The sequence below is a fragment of the Ictidomys tridecemlineatus genome, chromosome 4 (genome assembly GCF_052094955.1).
Source record: "Ictidomys tridecemlineatus isolate mIctTri1 chromosome 4, mIctTri1.hap1, whole genome shotgun sequence".
In the NCBI taxonomy this organism is placed as follows: Eukaryota; Metazoa; Chordata; class Mammalia; order Rodentia; family Sciuridae; genus Ictidomys; species Ictidomys tridecemlineatus.
Window position 1 is genome coordinate 21,615,658 of NC_135480.1, and position 18,679 is coordinate 21,634,336.

At 56.6% G+C, this 18,679-nt stretch overlaps 1 protein-coding gene across 8 annotated transcripts in view; it reads right to left on the reverse strand.

Annotated features, from left to right (window-relative positions):
- The window catches only part of Tspan18 (tetraspanin 18), a 154,105-nt gene that overhangs the window by 113,261 nt on the left and 22,165 nt on the right, over positions 1-18,679 (reverse strand). For 5 of the 8 annotated variants that reach the window (XM_078046182.1, XM_078046175.1, XM_078046178.1 and 2 more), the window contains exon 2: positions 12,337-12,424. The exons of 2 other annotated variants lie outside the window; for them this stretch is intronic. The gene's annotated coding sequence lies outside the window, so the exon portion shown is untranslated. Of the gene's footprint in view, positions 1-12,336; positions 12,425-14,735; positions 14,755-18,679 lie in introns of those variants that run through there. One more of the 8 variants, XM_078046179.1, reaches the window with a different exon arrangement.

The following is an 18,679-nucleotide window of genomic DNA, read 5'->3' on the forward strand; positions in this document are numbered from 1 at the left end:
GCTGCCTCCCCTGGAGCTGGCAGAAAGACCACAAGTAGCTGCAAAAAGAAAAGGGAAGGAGGTGGGAGAGGCGACAGGGACCGCGGCGTGATCTATTGACGGTGGGAGAGGAGAGAGAAGGAATTCATTTCCTCTCTGTAGTAATTTGCCTGTAAATATTCACAAACCATGCAATTGCTCTCAGCCTCCCCATTAAAGATAAATGCATAAATAAGGCTGCCGACCCAGGGGCTTTGCACACGGCTGCTGCTCCTCTCCGACAATACCAGTGACTACTGAGTTGGCTGCAAAGTCCTTGCCCCGAAGCAGCTCAGGGGTATCCCAGGGGTGCGTTCAGAAGCAGGTGACCCGCAGGGGAGGCAGAGGCCAGGCAGGAGGAGGTGCTGGTCACTGGTGAAATGAAGCAGATCTGCTCAGAAGACCCAGGGTGTGGCCAACCCAGTGACCCGAGGGACCACACAAGGTGGCCTCGTTTGGCAGGGTTTGGCCTGGCAAGATGTCCGCCCCACCCCCATACTGCCCCCCAGGAGGGTGCAAGGGTCATACACAGACAGTGCCGGCTGCATCTCTGGATCAGAACACAAGCAGCTGCCTCTGGAAATGCTGCAGGCCCTGACCACGGGGAGAGGCCGGAGGGTCCCAAACAGAGGCCTTGGCAGAGCCTGCATCCCTGGCCGGGCTGGGAGGGAGGCCTCCGTGAGGCTTGGGCCTCTCCTAAGTCACCGGCAGCTCCCTCTCAGCGCCTTTCCTTGGGACCAGGACAAGAGGAGCTTGGGGAGGGGCCAACACCCACCCGCCAGCCAACGACCCTCCTCCCAGCATGCCCTGCAAACTCCCAGGAGCTGGACCCAGAGCCCGTGCCGCCCAGATGCCCAGAGCAGCATGGCTGAGCTGCACCTCCTCACCAGGTCCTGGGGCGACAGTGCCCAGCCCCACCAGGCTGTGCCTTGGGACAGGCTCCCTGCCTGGGGGTCCTCACAGGGACCCTCAGAGACTGGTCACTGTGAATGAGAAGCTGAGGTCCAGAACCACCCAGGGAGCCGGGCAAACAGTGGAGATTCAAGCCCAGGCTTTGGGGCCACAGGATCTGAGCGCAGAATCCCCAGGGCACGGAGGAGGAGGAGGGACGGGAGGAGGCTGGAGGCAGCCCCAGGGCGGGGTGTGTCTGGATTGAGGGGCGCTGTCTCCTTTCAGCAGATGAAGGCCCTGGCCTCTGCTGGCCTGGGGACCCACTTCTCACCTGCCAGAGGTGCCTTGGGCAGGCCCTTTCCCAACTGGACCTCAGGGTCCCCACCCACGTGAGGGTCTTCTACTGTCCCTGCTGAGCCCTGGCTCGAGCCACTGGGGAGACCGTGAGGTGGCGGGAACACACAGGGCAGCGCCCCCCATGGCCCCAGAGCCCAGGCACCACCGGGTGAAGCCTGCCGTCCCTGCAGCATCCTTGGCAGCAGAGAGACTCGGTCATGGTCATCATGGTGCACTTGGGAGACCAGGAGCAGGCCGAGGCATCTTAGAAAGCCTGGCACAAGAGGAGCTGAATGGGAAGGCGTCCTGCGTCACCTCGGTTAAACAAAAACCCCGTTTAACCACAGGCAACAGCCTGTCTCCCCGACTCCGTCACTCGGGGCTTTTTTTCTAGCTGTCTGCCACTTAGCTTTATATTTTTATCACCCTAGAGCTGCCTCGTTCGGAATTAAAAATAAACTCATTGATGAGGAGAAGGGCGTGGCTGACCTCTGTGGTTCGCAGCCCTGGGCCAGCATCCTCAAGCCTGGCTCCTCCCCACACAGCAAGCAGAGCGCGATGCCGCTCTTGCTCTCAGCTATGCCAAGGTGCAGGCGGGTGCCAGAGGAGGCAGCTCCGTGTCCCGGGAGGGAGCGCTGAGTCACAGTCCCCCCGGGCCAGCAAACCAGCGTGTGCAGTCATTGGAGGCTCCCAGAAGGAGGCTGGGGGTGGAATGGGCCTCCAAGTGTGCCAAGCTGCAGAGCTCAGATGGCAGGTGCCAGGGGAGGTATGACTGAGAGATGGAGAGGTTCAAGTTAGGGAAATGAGAAAGAAAATCCATTAGCAGAGAATTCTCTCCACCGTTAAAGGAGGAGCACTGACTACACACATTCTGGAATGTTCCCAAAGGGTTCCATATTTAAGATTGGTCCCCGGCTCCGTGCTGTTGGAAGGTGGTGGAACCTAGAAGGGGTGGGGCCTGGTGCAAGGTCTTCAGGACCTTGGGGACATGCCCTTCCACCCCCTCCTCTCCTGCTCCTTTGCTCCCTGACCATGAGGTGAACAGTTTTTCTTTGCACATGTTCCCTCCAGGATGTGCCATCAAAGGCCCCAATAACAGGGCCAACTGGTCATGGACTCAAATTCCGAAAACCATGAACCAAAATAAACCTTTGTTCTTTATAAGTTGATTGTCTCAGGCATTTGTTATAGTCACAGAGAGCTGCTTCCAACACACGCGCTTAAAAGCTACGGCAAGCCCCAGGCGGTCTTCCAGGTGAAACACAGTTTCCATTTCAGGTCAACAACCACCTTCCATGTATGTGCCCAATAGTACATGGACACATATCACTATAGCACTAAAAATTTATTCATTGCTTAAACCGAGTTCCCATTCCACCGAGCCACCTGGATGTTATTGGTAGATCTGGAAACTATCCCCGGGAGGCTCCAGCTGCGTGTTGGCCAGCAGGGCTCCCGTGACCCTGGGATGGCCAGGAAGGAACCACACGCACTGTCCTGCAGGGAGGGATGGCGCAAAGAAAAGCAGGAAGCGAACAGAGCGGACGTTCCGATGGCCCCTCCGTGGGCACACATGCCCGGCCGAACAAAGGCAGGAAGCCGGGCCTCTCCTCCTCTCCCGAGCTTGTTGTTTTATTGCCTTAACAATAACAGCCGCCCATGCAAGCTCTGCTCCTGAGAGGGACCTTGCTGATCTGTCCCACTGTGAGCGCTGAGATGGCGGCTGGGAGTGTTGGTCTCCACATGCCAAAGAGGGTCCAGGGCGCGGCGCAGGCTGGGGAAGAAGGGCGCAGTGGGGGGGGAGGCTGAGGGAGCCCTGGTACCAACCGAGCCGCACAGCCTCGGCGGGAAGGTGACCCCAACCGGGACCCCCCAGGGGGGTGCAGCCAGCTCCGCTGCCCAGGTCCCTCGCTCTCTCCTGGCCTGGACACTCACTGCCCAGCTGTGGACACTGCAGGGCCCAGGCACGCACCTGGGGAGCTTCTCCCAGGCACAGAAGCAAACTCTGGCCTCCTCCTCCTCCTCCTCCTCCTCCTCCTCCTCCTCCTCCTCCTCCTCCTCCTCCTGGGGACAGGGGCCTGGCCCCGGGTTCAAGTTCAGATTAAACAGCTGCCGCGCTCCTACGAAGACTGGTCTTTGAAGTCTGGGAGGAAAATCTCAGCTCCGATGGGACCTTTCCTACCAAAAAACCTCTCTGCGGAGTCCAGCAGGAAATAAAAACAAACCCCTGGGTCCTTCCCACCGGCATTTATGAGATTTTTAATTAGAGCAGCTGCCTCACAGACTGTGCTGCTGGGGAGGGAGCGGGGGCCCCAGGCAGGGATGGCGCCGAGGGGGGGACCAACAGGAGGGCGTGCACAGCCACCAGGCAAGCTGTCACCCCGAGGACCAAGTGACAGTGCCCGCCCAGGGACACGTGGTGCTGGAACCCTGATAGCTCCGAGGAGCTGCAGCCACGCAGGTACCAAGTCAGGGGACCCTGGCTCTGTTTGGCCTCCGTCCACTGCACCTAGAGGCCACCTGGTCGCAGGCGGGACTTTGCCCCTGAGCCTGCTCCCCCTCCCGCTGCCCGCCTCCAGCAGCCCCTCCCTTGGGAACATCTGCCCAGCGGCCGGCCAGGGCCAGGGGCTAAGGCTGTCTACCCAGGGAGCTGCAGGAAGGGGTCAGTGGCCCCTGGGAGTGTAAAGGCAGACCTCACACCAGCTACGAGCTGGCCTTTCTGAGCAAGGGCAGGGGTGGACCTCTGGGCTTTGGGAAAGGTCTTTGGCCATCTGAGTTCGGGGCCACCGCCGCGTCACTGGCAAGTTTTGATGGAGGACATGCCGACCTCAGATGGGCACGTTCGCATCCCTTAGCCTCTAAAATGCTCTGCACAAACGTTCACTCAGAGAAGGACCCTGGCCCCCGGGCCCTCGGGGACACACGTTCATTTCAAGAGCGTCCAGAACCCCTGGAGGGCCCTTCGCGCAGTTCAGACCCCCAGCCCCACGGCGCAGCCGTCCCTGAGCATGAATGATGAACTGAAAAGGATGAATTTGAAATAAATGATGGCACTGTGAGGTAGGGACAAGGACACGGAAACGGGGTCGCTGCCAACGCTGCCACCCTCTGTGCCAAACATCCTCCGAACGTCACGGTGTCACTTTCAGAAGTGACTCTATGAGCATAAATATTCAAAAACGTTTATGTTTTCTCTTTCCCCAAAATCGTCCATGGACGTAACTGAAAGCTGTCCCCCTCTGTCCTTGATGACGTGACGCTTGTTTAGGGGCGAGGTCACGCAGACCAGGTTCACCGCAGGCTCCACGGGGCTCCTTCCCGACCAGGTTCACCGCCGATCTGACTCCACCATCACCATTAAAATAGACTTCCTCTTGTCCAACCAGGGCCAGGGACACGCGCCTGTGACCTCAGCCCCTCAGGAGGCCGAGGCAAGAAGGTCCCAAGTTCAAGGCCAACCGGGGCCATGAGCCCAGAACCTGTTTCAAAACAAAAAGGGCTGGGGGTGTCGCCCAGCGGCAGAGCAGCCTGGGTTGATGCCCAGCTGCAGGGTGATAAGAATGATGACGATGATGATGATGACGATGATGATGATGATGACGATGATGATGAGGATGATGATCTTTTAGGGCAGAAACTAAAAGGTCACCCCCCCGCCGGGTGTGAAGCTCCCTAGAGAGAGATTTAGGGTCACGGGGCCCAGCATCTGGACAGACATTGTCCAGGGTGGCCTGTGAGTGTGGCTCCGGCTGAGGTCACAACTGCATGTGTGAGCTGAGAGTCCCCAGTGTGGGTGGCTGCGTCCAATCAAAGACCCGAAGAGAACAAGGAACCTCAGGGCTGTGGCTTGAATGTGTCCCTCTGAGACCTAGTGGCCAGTGTGGCGGTGTGAAGGGCGGGGCCTTGGGAGGGGACGGGACAAGGGCACTGTTCTCCCACCCACAGGACGGAGGTCGCCCTCAAAGAGGCTTCGGCCTCACCCGGCCCTGGCCCTTCTGCCTTCCGCCATGTGAGGAGCCACAGCCCTCACCAGACGACCAACCCGGATCCCGCGTCCACGTCCTGCACCTCCCGGACTCCACAGGGAGGGACAGTAAACGTGTTCTTTTCCCATCGTCCAGCCGCGGGGGGGTTGTTGTGGCAACACAAAATGGACAGCTCGGGCTGCCCCAGAGGGACAGGGAAGCTGGCCTCCCGGACTTCCTGAGCTGGACACTGGTCATCCCTGCCCTTGGGCTGGAACGGACACCACCAGCTCCCCTGGGTCTCTGCCTGCCCACTGCGGAGCTGGGACTGGTCAGCCTCCACAGTCCTGTGGGCCCAGGTTCCATCACACACACACACACCATACACACACACACACACACCACACACACATACCACACACACCACACACACCACACACACACACCACACACACACACACACACACACACACCACACACACCATACACACCACACACACACCACACACCACACACACCACACCACACACCACACACACCATACACACACCACACACACACACCACACACACCACACACACACACACCACACACACCACACACACACACCACACACCATACACACCACACACACCACACACATACACACCACACACCCACACACACACACACCACACACACACCACACATACACACACCACACACATACACACCACACACACCACACATACACCACACACACCATACACACACCACACACACACCACACACACCACACACCACACATACCACACACACCACACACACCATACACACACCACACACACCACACACACACACCACACACCACACACACACACACACCACACACACCATACACACCACACACACACACCACACACACACACCACACACACACACCACACACACCACACACACACCCCACACACACCACACACCACACACACACACCACACACCACACACACACACCACACACACACACCACACACACCACACACACACACCACACACCACACACACACCACACACACACCACACACACACACCACACACCACACACACACACCACACCACACACACACCACACACACACACCACACACACTCACCACACACCACTCACACACACCACACACCACACACACACCACACACACACACCCCACACACACACCACACACCACACACACACACCACACACCACACACACACCACACACACACACCACACACACACCACACACCACACACACCACACACACCACACACATCACTCACACCACTCACCACACACCACATACACCACTCACACACACCACACACACACACACACACACCATACACACACACACCACACACCATACGCCATACAACACTCTCACACACACACCACACACCACACACACAAACCACCACTCACATACCACACACACCACACACATCACTCACACCACACACACACAAAAAAACACACCACACACACACCACACACCACACACCACACACCACACACCACACACCACACACCACACACACCACACACCACACACCACACACACCACACACACACAAACACACACCACACACACACACCACACACACACACCACACACACAAACACACACCACACACACACACCACACACACACACCACACACCACACACACACACCACACACCACACACACACACCACTCACACACACCACACACCACACACATCACTCACACCACACACACAAACACACAAACACACACACACCACACACCACACACACACACCACACACAACACACACACACACCACACACAACACACACCACACACACACACCACACACACACACCACACACACACACCACACACACCACACACCACACACACACACACCACACACACCACACACCATACACACACACACACCACACACACCACACACACACACCACACACACATCACTCCCACCACACACACACCACACACACACTCATACCACAGACACACCACACACACACACACACCACATACACACCACACACACCACACACCACACATACACATCACTCCCACCACACACACCACACACACACTCATACCACAGACACACACCACTCACACACACACCACACACAGCACTCACACACACACCACACACCACACACACACACCACACACACACACACACACACACACACACACCACACACCACACACACACACACACACACACACACACACTCACACACACCAACACCACTGGTTTTCGGTTCTGTTTTTCTAGAAAACTCTAACATCCACCAGGTGTGGCCCTGCCTGGCCGTCGCCCTGTCCCCAGCGCTGACGAGCAGGTTGGGATGGGAAGGGACCCAGCTCTGCCCACACAGGAGCAGGGACGCCCAGGCCTGGCCCTCACAGCACACAGGGGGCCTGTGGGGGAACCCGAAACCGTGATGGGAGAAACCGGAGGAAGGAGCGGAGTCCGTGCGCGTTGGAGGCAGAAGGTTCCGGGCTGTCAGTGTCAGGACTCCCCGCTCCGTCCAACCACTGACCCAGAGTCCCCCAAGTCGTCGCAGCTCTCGACAGACGGAATCCAAGGTTCACACCATGAGGACCCGAAGGGCCAGCCCAACACTGAGGGACAGCAGAGACGGGCATTTGACACGGAGACGCACACACAGCCACCGCGTAGGAACTCTGCCATCGGCACAAGGACAGACAGTGCCACATGGACCCTCCTCATGCAGTCACCTGGCGCTTGACAAAGAGCAGGGATGAGAGAGTCCCCAACAAGTCATGCCAGAACAATTGGAAATCCACACGCAGGGCCATCGCTGCTGTCACCTGGACGCAGACCTTGCACCTGCCCAGAAATGAACTCCAATGACCCAGACCTGCAGGCCACATGGAGACCTGCAGAATTCCTAGAAGCCCACCCAGGAGAAATCCAGATGACTCTGAGTGGGACAGTGTCCGGGAAGATGTCAAAGGTGCAAGCTGTGAAAGAAGTCATTGGGCAGCCGGGAAAGTCACTGTCAAGGGCACCTAAGACAAGCCCCAGGTGGCGTTTGGCTGGGAAAGGACTCTCGTTGGAAAGCACTTGTAAAACCCAACAAGAGGGCAACAAGTCCCCCATTAGGAAGCAGCAAAAGTCCCAGACACACACGGGACCAGAGACGTCCAGGGGGCAACAAGAGGCTCCCAGGAAACCAGGTCACTGCACATTTATTAGAAAGGCCAAAATGGACACTCCAGAGACACCAAACGGTGCTGAGGACGGAGCTCCGGGCGCTGCTCAGCAGGGCACGGGGACTTCAAGACAGTGTGGCCATTTCTTATAATCCCAGAGCTGCTCCGACCCAGCAATTCAGCAACCGCGAGTTGAACACTTAGAGCCACAAAAAACCTGAGCACAGGGGCTGACAGCAGCTCGTCCCAAGTCCTGAAATCAAGAAGCAAAAAGTCGTCGTTCTGTCGGGGACGGGGAAAGCAATCGTCGCACATTCAGGAAACGGAGCACGGCTCAGTGCGAAGAAGGAACAAGCTCAGAGGCACGGTCCTGACACTGAAATACGGAAGCCACCCAGCGTCCATCGCTGGTGGATGGACAAGAAGAATGTGGTGTGCACACAACATGGAGTATTAGTCAACCCTAAAAAGGAGGGGATTCCAGAACACGCTACAACACGGGGACTTTGAGGGCGTTAGGCTAAGTGAATAAGCCCGGGTGAAGGAAAAAGAAAAGATAAAGAACAGAGGGTTCTCTTATGCAAGGAAGTCAAGGGGCAGGGAGGCGGACGAGGGGAAGCGCAGAGCATGTCTGACAGCGGAACTGTCCCGCGTGGCACGTGATGGTGCACACACGTCACTGTACGTTTGCCAAAACCCACAGAACCACAACCCCAAGGGAGCCTCGGTCAGCGACGGTCCTGTGACAGCGATGTGTCGGGTCATCAGTTACGTACGTGACCCACTGTGGCGCAGGTGTTGACCTGGAGGACACGGGGAGCCTAAAGAAGGTAGGGTGACTTATGAGGGGTACCAGGGACTGAACTCAGGGGCCCTCGACACCGAGCCCATCCCAGCCCTGTTTTGTATTTAGAGACAGGGTCTCACTGAGTTGCTTAGGGCCTCGCTTTTTCTGAGGCTGGCTTTGAACTTGCCATCCTCCTGCCTCAGCCTCCCCGGCAGCGGGGAAGACAGGTGTGCGCCACCGTGCCCCGCTAAGTAACCTGATTTTTAAAAAATTCAAAAGCAGCAGAGTCCAGAGCCTAATCTCCCTCCTGGACCCCACAAGTCCCTTCGTCCCTAACGGGGGAGCTACCATTGCCCACCCCCGAGCTCAGGGACAGTGGTTCTGTCCCCTCCCTCCAGCGGCTCCTGGAGCGCGACCCAGCAGAGCCCCGGCCACGGAGGCTTCTCACTTGATTTGTAAGGGTCCATTCAAATATTCCATTTTCTATTTGCCACTAACAAAGGCGCCGCCGCCAGGGCTCAAGAGCGACAGCCGAGGCTGCTCCCTGGTGTTCACAGCCTGGTGGCCTTGGGCCGGTCACTTTCCGCCCTCCGATGCGGACATGGCATCTGGAGGTGGTGTCCCGTCCTCGCCACAGTTGCTCTGTGTGACTCTTCTCCAGCCGAGAGTCTCGCTCTGGATTTACATCGTTATTAAAAACGATCGCGGGCCGTTCCCGCGGCTCACACGGAAGAGCAGCCGCACGGTCAGCATGCCCAAGGCCTGGGTTCGTCCCGAGCTCTGCAAACGAGGATGGTGCACAACTCACCAGGAACCAGCGGCCTCAGCAGAAGAGTTAAATCTATAAAACTCCCAGAAGAAAACACAGGGGTAAAAATCCGCGGCCTTGGATTCGGCGGTGCATCCTGGGTGGGACCAAGAGCATGAACAACAGGGAGGACTCGCAAACGGGAGCCTGCAGTGGCTGCGCCTAGCGGCCCCTCCGGCCACCTGCTTCCTGTCCTCAGATCTCAGGATGCGCCAGCGGCTGCCTGACTGCGGGGAGATAAGACCCCGGGCACTTCCCTTCTGCCTGAGCTCGGGACTCGGGACATGCTTGGGGCAGAACTTGGGAAGGGTGCCACCACGGGTAGGGGACTAGCACTCAAGAGGCGCCACTGTGGGTGCAGACGGGGCCTTTTCAGGTGTCCGGGCTACCGGAGGAGCTGTGGTCACACACTGTCCCTGGCACAGGAGCTGCCCGGAGTCACTTACAACTTCTGGGAAGCCCAGGTGGCCCCACTGGGGAGGAGCACGTTGTCGCTCCCGGGGGGGGGGGGGGACCATGGGAGTCGAGTGTCAGCTGCGGGGTAGAGGCCAGGAAGACTCTTCAGGCCCAAGATGGCCCTGGGCCCCAGGATGTCAGAACAGAGATGACATAAGCCAGGCTCCTCTTGCAGCCTTTTTTAGACCCTGAACAGAGAGAGGTATGCATCCCCATGGCAACCTCCCTGTTGGTGACAAATACCCACTCCTACCATCCCCAGAGCCCGGGCCTCTTCAGGGAGGTCACCCTGGGAAGGGGCACACTGCTCCCACACGTTAAAGCAAACCGGGGGCTTCCCACGGTGGTGACCTTGCCCCCACGACTGCCCGGTGAGACGCGTGCCATGCGCCCATTTCACAGACGAGAAGACCGAGGCTGGAGAAGACCGCTCGCCCTGAGTCAAACAGCTACTGAGGGGCAGAGCTGGGACCTGCCTGCGTCCCCTGGCTCCAAAGCCCCAGCAAGCTGCTTCACGGCCACCTTTATGCTTTCCCTGCCACGAACATTTTCCTGTTTCCAGGTTAAGCAGAGGTGGGCTAAGGCATGGGGCCCCTCCTCAAGGTAAACTGAGAGCAACACCCCGCCCCCGCCCCTGCCCCCTGCTGCTTTCCCTGTGTTTAAAGAGATCCTTTCCCCAGGGAGAAGGCTCCCAGGGGAACGGCCAGCAGGCACCTTCTGATGGACAGAGGAGGCAGGACTCGGCCCGTGACAAGGCCTCTGCCTCCCGCAGCCTCTGCCAGGAGGCCTGCAGTTAAGGTTCCGGCTCCTCGGGCCACGGGACCAGAGGCCGTGGGGCACGGACAGCCACACAGGCCGCCGTCCGCTGGACCTCAGCCTGGCCCTGCTTTGCTGGCCACCTGCCTGGACTGCGGCCCCAGCGGCGGCCGCTCCAAAGGGAGAGGAGGGGAACAGCCCGGGCGCCGCAGGCTCTCTCCACGGCAGGCAACCGGCTCTCCAGGAGCTGCCAACGGCCTCCCCTGTCTGCAGCCTCCCTCCGCGTCCTCCTCCCTCCCACACCCCTGCCACCTCCTCCTGGTCGGCTCTGGTCCAGAACCTCAGAAATGGAGGACGTGAGGGGGACACAGTCACATCCCGGCCACCGCATTTCACAGGGAGAAGACACATGGCTCCTAGGACACACTGTGGCCGAGGCCAGCCAGAGGCTGGACACCTGGTTCCTCACTCAGGACCCTCCCGGGAGGCCACGCAGCTCATGGCCAGTCCTGGGGCCGGGAGAGAGCAGGGCTTTCCCGTGCCCAGCCGCGTCCCAGAATCTGGTGGCCATCCTGGTCCTTGTGCGTTTAAACCCGATCAGGGGACCCTGGGCGGGGCAGTAGGCACTGCCCTAAGGAGGTTTCCTCCTCTGACCCGGGACTGGGTGGGCGTGGGAGGGGGAGGGAGGAAAGGGAGCTGCCCTGGACACAGGGCCAGGCCCTCCGAAGCTCCTGGATCCACCTCCTGCATCAGCTCTTGGCCCTTTGTCCCCTTCCCTAAATTGACATCTAGGGATGGGACAAGGAGTGACGCAGCCCAGGCTCAGAAATGATGGGTTTGCCGAGCAGGAAGAGGACAGAGGATTGGACCCGTTATTTATTTATTTATTTGGTCACTGGGGATTGAACCCACTGAGCTACATCGTCCACCCTTTTATTTTATTTTATTTTTTTATTTTGAGACAGGGCCTCTATAAGTTGCCCAGGCGGGCCTCCAACTTGCAGTCCTCCTGCCTCAGCCTCCCGAGCAGCTGGGATTACAGGCGCGCACCACTGTGAGATGAGACGGTTCCGTTTGTATAATCAAGATGCCACCCGCGGTGTTTTTAGATCCTACCTCTTCCGATTGGCCTCTTTCCCTTTCGGTCCACAGGTGACAGGATCCCCTCGAGGTCTCCTTCTGCTGGTGGCCTCAGGATAAGGTCCTGAGGGAGAAGGGAGAGAGGCAGGACCTGTGAGGCTTGTGGCTTTGACACCACTTCTGCTCAGCTGTGGCTCCCACTCCCCAGGCCTCTGCTCCCAGGCTCTGGGGTGCAGAGAGCGGACGGGGACTGGGCAGCCAGACCTCAGCACCCAGCCTCCCCACGGCCCCCAGGGATGTCCCCAGGGCCCATGGATTGGGGTACATTTCCAGTCCTCCCAGGGGAGCCCACGGCATCCAGGATGACAGTGGACACCACACGTCCCCTGCGTCCCTTTGCCTCTAGCTAGAACACCCACACCCTGGTGTGGGAGCTCCAGTTCCTCAGGCTGAAACAGGGCTCTCTGAGTCGTGAAAACCACAGAGCACCCGTCGGCGCCAACCTGCCACAGGGCCACCCCTGCAGCGGGGTCCCTGACATCCACGCGCCCCCACAGGAAGGTCCTCAGAACGGTCAACAGAGGGGAAGCAGGGCTGGGCCAGAGGGCGGGACACCGTTTCATCTGTGCCTCAGTGGCCCAGCCAGGCTGCGTCAGCCACCCCCTCACACACACATCATTCTCATATCACCCACCCACCCTATTTAGCAGAATGTCCTTTGGAATGGGACTCTGCAGACTTTCCCACCCGATCATATCCGTGTCTGCATGCGCCTACGTGGGCCTGGCCCGCAGAGGCGTGGTTTCCACCTCCGGATCTGAGCCCGCTTGCTCTACGTGCCACGCGTCGGTGGTGATGAGCCTGGGGCACCCGGGAGTGGAAACCTTCCCATGTCCCTGGGTCTTTTCCATAGCGGCAACGATCCCACAGCGCGTGTGGACCAAATCTATTGACCGTTCATTGGTCATTCCGGGCCACTGGGGCCTGGCTGCCACGATCGGGTGCCCACGTCTGCACACCTCGTTTGCATAGGTGCCACACGTGGCTTCCTCAAATGCAAATCACAGGGCAAAAGGGCCTCTGGGCTGGGTGGTAAATTTGGACCCAGGGCTCTGCCTACAGAAGGGCTTTCCTGGTCACTTCCCTGCTGCGTGCGTGGCGGTGGCTGGCAGAGGGAGGCGTTTGTCACTTGGCGTGTGCAGGTGTCCACTGCTCTGCTGCCCAGGGCATCTTAGAGGCACTCAGGTCCACCTGAGCTGGGAACTGCATTTACTGGCTCAGAACTGATAATCAGCTTTTATGAGCTCCGGGGACCACGCGGGACGCGTATTAATGTCAAGCATGCCTGTCAGCCCCGCAGCCTGGGTGAATGTCACACATTAACGAAATTAAAGGCTGCCGCCACGCTGGGAAGGAGCTGGGGGCTGCATATCAGGAGGTGTGGGCCAGACCCGTCGCTAACAAAATTACTTTTCAGGTCTGGCGCTCTCCAGCCTCCTGCTCTCTCTGGGTTCGGGTGGAATCCTGCCTCCCCGCAGGATTAGGTGATTACCAGGCTGCCAGGAGGCAGACCCAGCGCTAATCCTGGTTCCCATTTAAGCACATCTGCATTGTGTGAGGGAAGCCAGGGCCGGGGCATTTCTTCCCCTTTCCTGAGATCTCCTTCCAGCCCTCTGCCCCGGTGCTGGCTGCTCCAGCCCAGGTCCCTGCGGGGGGTGGGGGGGGGATTTAGGACCCAGAGGGGAGATGGGTGCTGGGTGACCAGAGGCCCTGTGGAAAGACCGAGGGAAATTGGGTCCCAGCCCCTTAACTCACTGATCAGAGGGTCATATAGGGAAAGTGACAGGGCAGGGCAGTGTCCTGTCTCCTGGATGTCAGCCTCGTGGACTGCAGTCACACCATCATGTTAAGCAGCCTAATACTGCCAATTAATCTAATTATGTACCATATCAGTTTTGGTCTGATGCAGCACGGTTTCAGAGATTTTAAAATGTAAAAAAAAACAAACAAAAAAAGCCTTAAAATCCACAAAATACAGCTTCATCCACAGGAGGCATAGATCTGCAGGTTTGCTGTGAAGATGAGTCTCAGGGGCACAGCGCAGAGGCCCTGGCCCGATCCCAGGTTGGAGGTCTCCCTCCTCTCTTTTCTTGTAAACTAAGAAAGGGCTGAGCTCTCAGTTTATACGAAAAGCTCTAGAGCCACTCCGTGTCCTGGGTGCGGCCCAGATGAGAATCTGCAATGTCAGATCTGCTGTTTGCAGCCCTCACGAACACACACACACACACACACACACACACACACACACACACACACGTGTCTGCAACCTGCTGCGTTTTCACAGCAGAGCACCCCTGGGAAACAGACACCCCACCAGTAACTTATCTCTGTTTTCCCAGCTATTATTTCTCTCCCATCACATTCTCCCAGGTCACCTGTGCATCACGGTGGCCAGAGCTCCTGCCCGTTCCTTCCTGGCTCAGCCTCGTCATTGGCTACAGACAGGCTCCTGGCTGCTCTGCCAGCTGCAGCCTCTGTGCCCTCCCACCTGCCCTTTCCACCACTGAAGTCAGCCCATAAAAGTGGGGCAGTGTGTGTCCTCTGCTCCGGTGCGTTCCCTGGCCTCCCTTGGTCAATACACAGGACCTTTCTTATCTGATCGCCAGCTGCCTTCCAGGCCCATCTTCAGACCCTCAGTGCACACAGGCCGCCCAAACCTCGCCCACTGGACCCACACGTACTCCACCGCCACGCTCCGCCCAACCTCACTGATTTTCACTGGGCCTGGAATTCTCTTCCCTTTCCTAACTCTGAACTTCACCCCTCCCCACACTGAACAAACTCTACACATCCTTCAGAACTCTTTCATGATTTCTTCTGAGAAACCGTCCCAGTCCCCCAACAGTCATAGTGTCATTATTTCCTGGGTTCCCCTAACAATTTGTGTGTAAAGGTAATAGTATATTTTGGTTCGTGTGATTTTGCCTGCCACTGGGCTCTAAGTGACCCTAGAGAGACGGTGTCATCCTCTGTCTGTGGGCCTCACACCCTGACTCTGTGAATAAGAGCTGGATGGACAGGGGCTAGGACAGACGGATGGGTGGGTAGAGGAGAGGGTTATACAGGAACTTGAGTAGGGAAAGGAGGAACTGGGTTATCACTGGTTGCTGGGATAGAAGGATGGATGGGTGGGTGGATGGACAAATGGATGGATGGACCAGTGGAAGGATGGATAGGTAGATGGATGGATGGGTGGATGGGTGGATGGATAGATGGATGGGTGAGTGGATGGGTGGATGGATGGATAGGTAGATGGATGGATGGGTGGATGGATGAGTGGATGGGTGGATGGGTGGATGGATAGATGGATGGGTGAGTGGATGGGTGGATGGATGGATAGATGGATGGGTGAGTGGATGGGTGGATGGATGGATAGATGGATGGGTGAGTGGATGGGTGGATGGATGGATAGGTGGATGGATGGATAGGTAGATGGATGGATGGGTGGATGGATGAGTGGATGGGTGGATGGGTGGATGGATGGATGGATGGGTGAGTGGATGGGTGGGTGGATGGATAGATGGATGGGTGAGTGGATGGGTGGATGGATGGATAGGTAGATGGATGGATGGATGAGTAGTAGGTGGATTGATGGGTGGGTGGGTGGACAGGTGGAAGCAAATGAGGAAAGAGGAGGGACAAATGGACCCTTCATAGGAGTCATTTCACTGAGTAGGAGACGCAGGGCTAAGTTGATGGGGATCAGGGAGGATTGGGTGGCTCTCAACACCTCGTATAATTTCCACTAGACCCTGAGAGACGGTGATGCTTACAGTGACCGAGGTTCTTGCTTTAGTCCTCCAGAGTCTGTGGATCTGAGCAGATCCCAGAGCCCAAACAGGCCCCAGATCACCCCACTACCCCACCTGCTCCTCCTGCTCCACCTGTAGACCCACAAGATGACCCCTCAGAAAGGAGTGGGCAGAGCTATCCTGGCTGATCCAGGTGGACCAGACATCAGCAGTGTGATTCGGAGACCAAAGTCGTCTTGTGTCTGAGTCACGTCCTGGTCTCCAGGGCATCTGGTGCAACAGGCCAACTGTGTGCAATAGGTGGACAGGCCTGGGACAGGGCAGCTGCCTTGTTTAGGGCAGAGAGACAGCGGCCAGTGGAAGCCCTGTGCCACTCTGCAGAGATGCCATCTGGGGCAAAACTCAAACATGGGTAACAGATCAGGATCTCTGGAGAAGAGACCAGGATCTCCTAAGCCCCATTTTGATGGTTATGTGAGGATGGGCTTACAAGGAGTCTCATCCCCAAACGTGACCTGCCACCTGCACATAACTTGGGAGTCAGGTCAGGAGATGGGAGCCCCACACATTGAATGATTGTCAAACCCCATGGCTAAGACACCAGGATTTTGCTTCCCGCAGGCCTGTGCTGAAACCTCAGTTATGCCCCTTGCTGCCCATGTGCTACTGGGAAAGAAATTTCCTTATCCCACTAAATCTTAGGGTATTCACCTGCAAAGTGTGGACCATCATAGTCCTGATGAACCCTGATACAAAAGTTTCAACAAAGTGCTGGAAAACCTAACTCAGCAGCACAATAAACGGATTCCATACCATGACCAAATGGGACTTGTTCCTGGAATGCAAGGATGGTTTGACGCGTGCACTAACAAGAGGAAGGGGAAAGCACACGGTCATCTCAACAGATGCAGAGAAAAAGCATCTCACAAACTTGAGGAGCCTTTCATGAGGAAAACATTCAACAGACTAGGAATACCAAGGCACCACCTCCACATAATAAAAGTCATTTATGAAGAACTCATAGGGAACGTCATGCTGAACGGTGAAACACTGAAAGGCTTTCCCAGAAGATCAGGAACAAGATAAAGTGGCCACTTGGCCACTTCCAACCAACACAGTGCTGGAGAGTCCAGCCACAGCAGTTTGACCTTTGACTTAGCAACGATTTCTTAGATATGACACCAAGGTCAGAGGCAAGAAAAGAAAAAAAAAAGAGAGAAATTTTTATGGACTTTATAAAAATTTTAAACATTTGTGCACAAAAAACAATGCATACAGAGTAAAAAAGAGACCCGTGAAACTGGAGAAAATTCTTGCAAAACTCATGTCTGACCAGGAATTCACATTTGGAACTCCTGAAACTCAACCATGGCAAAAGGAGCAGCAAAGCTAAATTACGGGTAAATTTGACAGTTAATTGACAGTTCTCCACAAATGTCATACAAATGGCTAAGAAGTACGGGTAAAGATGTTCGACTCCCTGATACTAGGAAATGCACATCAAACCACAGCGACATATACCTCACTCCTATTAGGGTGGCTTCCATGAGCGAGAGAACGAGAGAGAGAAAGAAAGAAAAACAGAAAATGCCAAGTGTTGGCAAGGATGTGGAACTCTTGCACACCGATGGTGGGGATGTAAAATGAAATAGAAACCAGTGTGGAAGAGCCTCACAAACTTAGGCATAGAATTGCTATGGGGTCAGCCACTGCGTTCATGGGTATAGACCCCAAATAATTGGAAGCAGGGCCTCAAAGCAATGTTTGTTCGCCCATGTTCATGGTACCCTTATCTGCACCATAGAAGAAACCCAAATGTCCACCAACAGGTGAGTGGATAAAAGTGTGGTGTGTGTATAGAAGGAAAGCGGAGCAGGTGCACCGGGCGGGGCAGAGGGAGGAGAGGTGTCCTTGAGTGGCCTCAGGTCCCATTTTACAAGACCAGAGAGTTATTATGGAGGCTGGTGGGGATGGTTGGATGACATTATGAATGCATTTAATGCCACTAAACTGTGCTCCTGAACATAGTCAAGATGGTAAATTTTATGATTTTTTTTAACCACAATTAAAAAAAAAAAAAAACAAAAAAACCTCCAGGGAAAAAGCACAGTGGCCCTGATGGGTGGTTCCCAGCTCTCCTCCTTGGAGCCCTTTCCCCCTCCATGAGAGTCCTACACAGGGAACATGGGGTCCACGCCCCATCCACAAACCGATATTTAATTGGCAACAGCTGGACTTTGGAATATTTCATGCATTAAGTTTTCAGATAATGTTGAAGACTGGGTTAGTGTCTCTGCGCCCTGGAGTCCCAAAAGAGTAGGATTTCAGAGCCCGAAGCAAGCTGGGAAGGCTGCCTGGAGGAAGCTGCGTGGAGGTGGGAGGGAGAGGGCTGGGGCGGTGCAGCCTCCCCCTGGCTAGCTGGGGTCTGCTGATTTCCACCCATAGTCCTCCCTCCCGTCCCCCCTTGTCTCTCTCAGTCCACTTGTCTCCCTCCTCACACTCCCCCTTTCTCCCTCCTCCCTGTCCCTCTTTCCACCTGGGCTCCCCCTTTCGCTCCAGCCGCCACC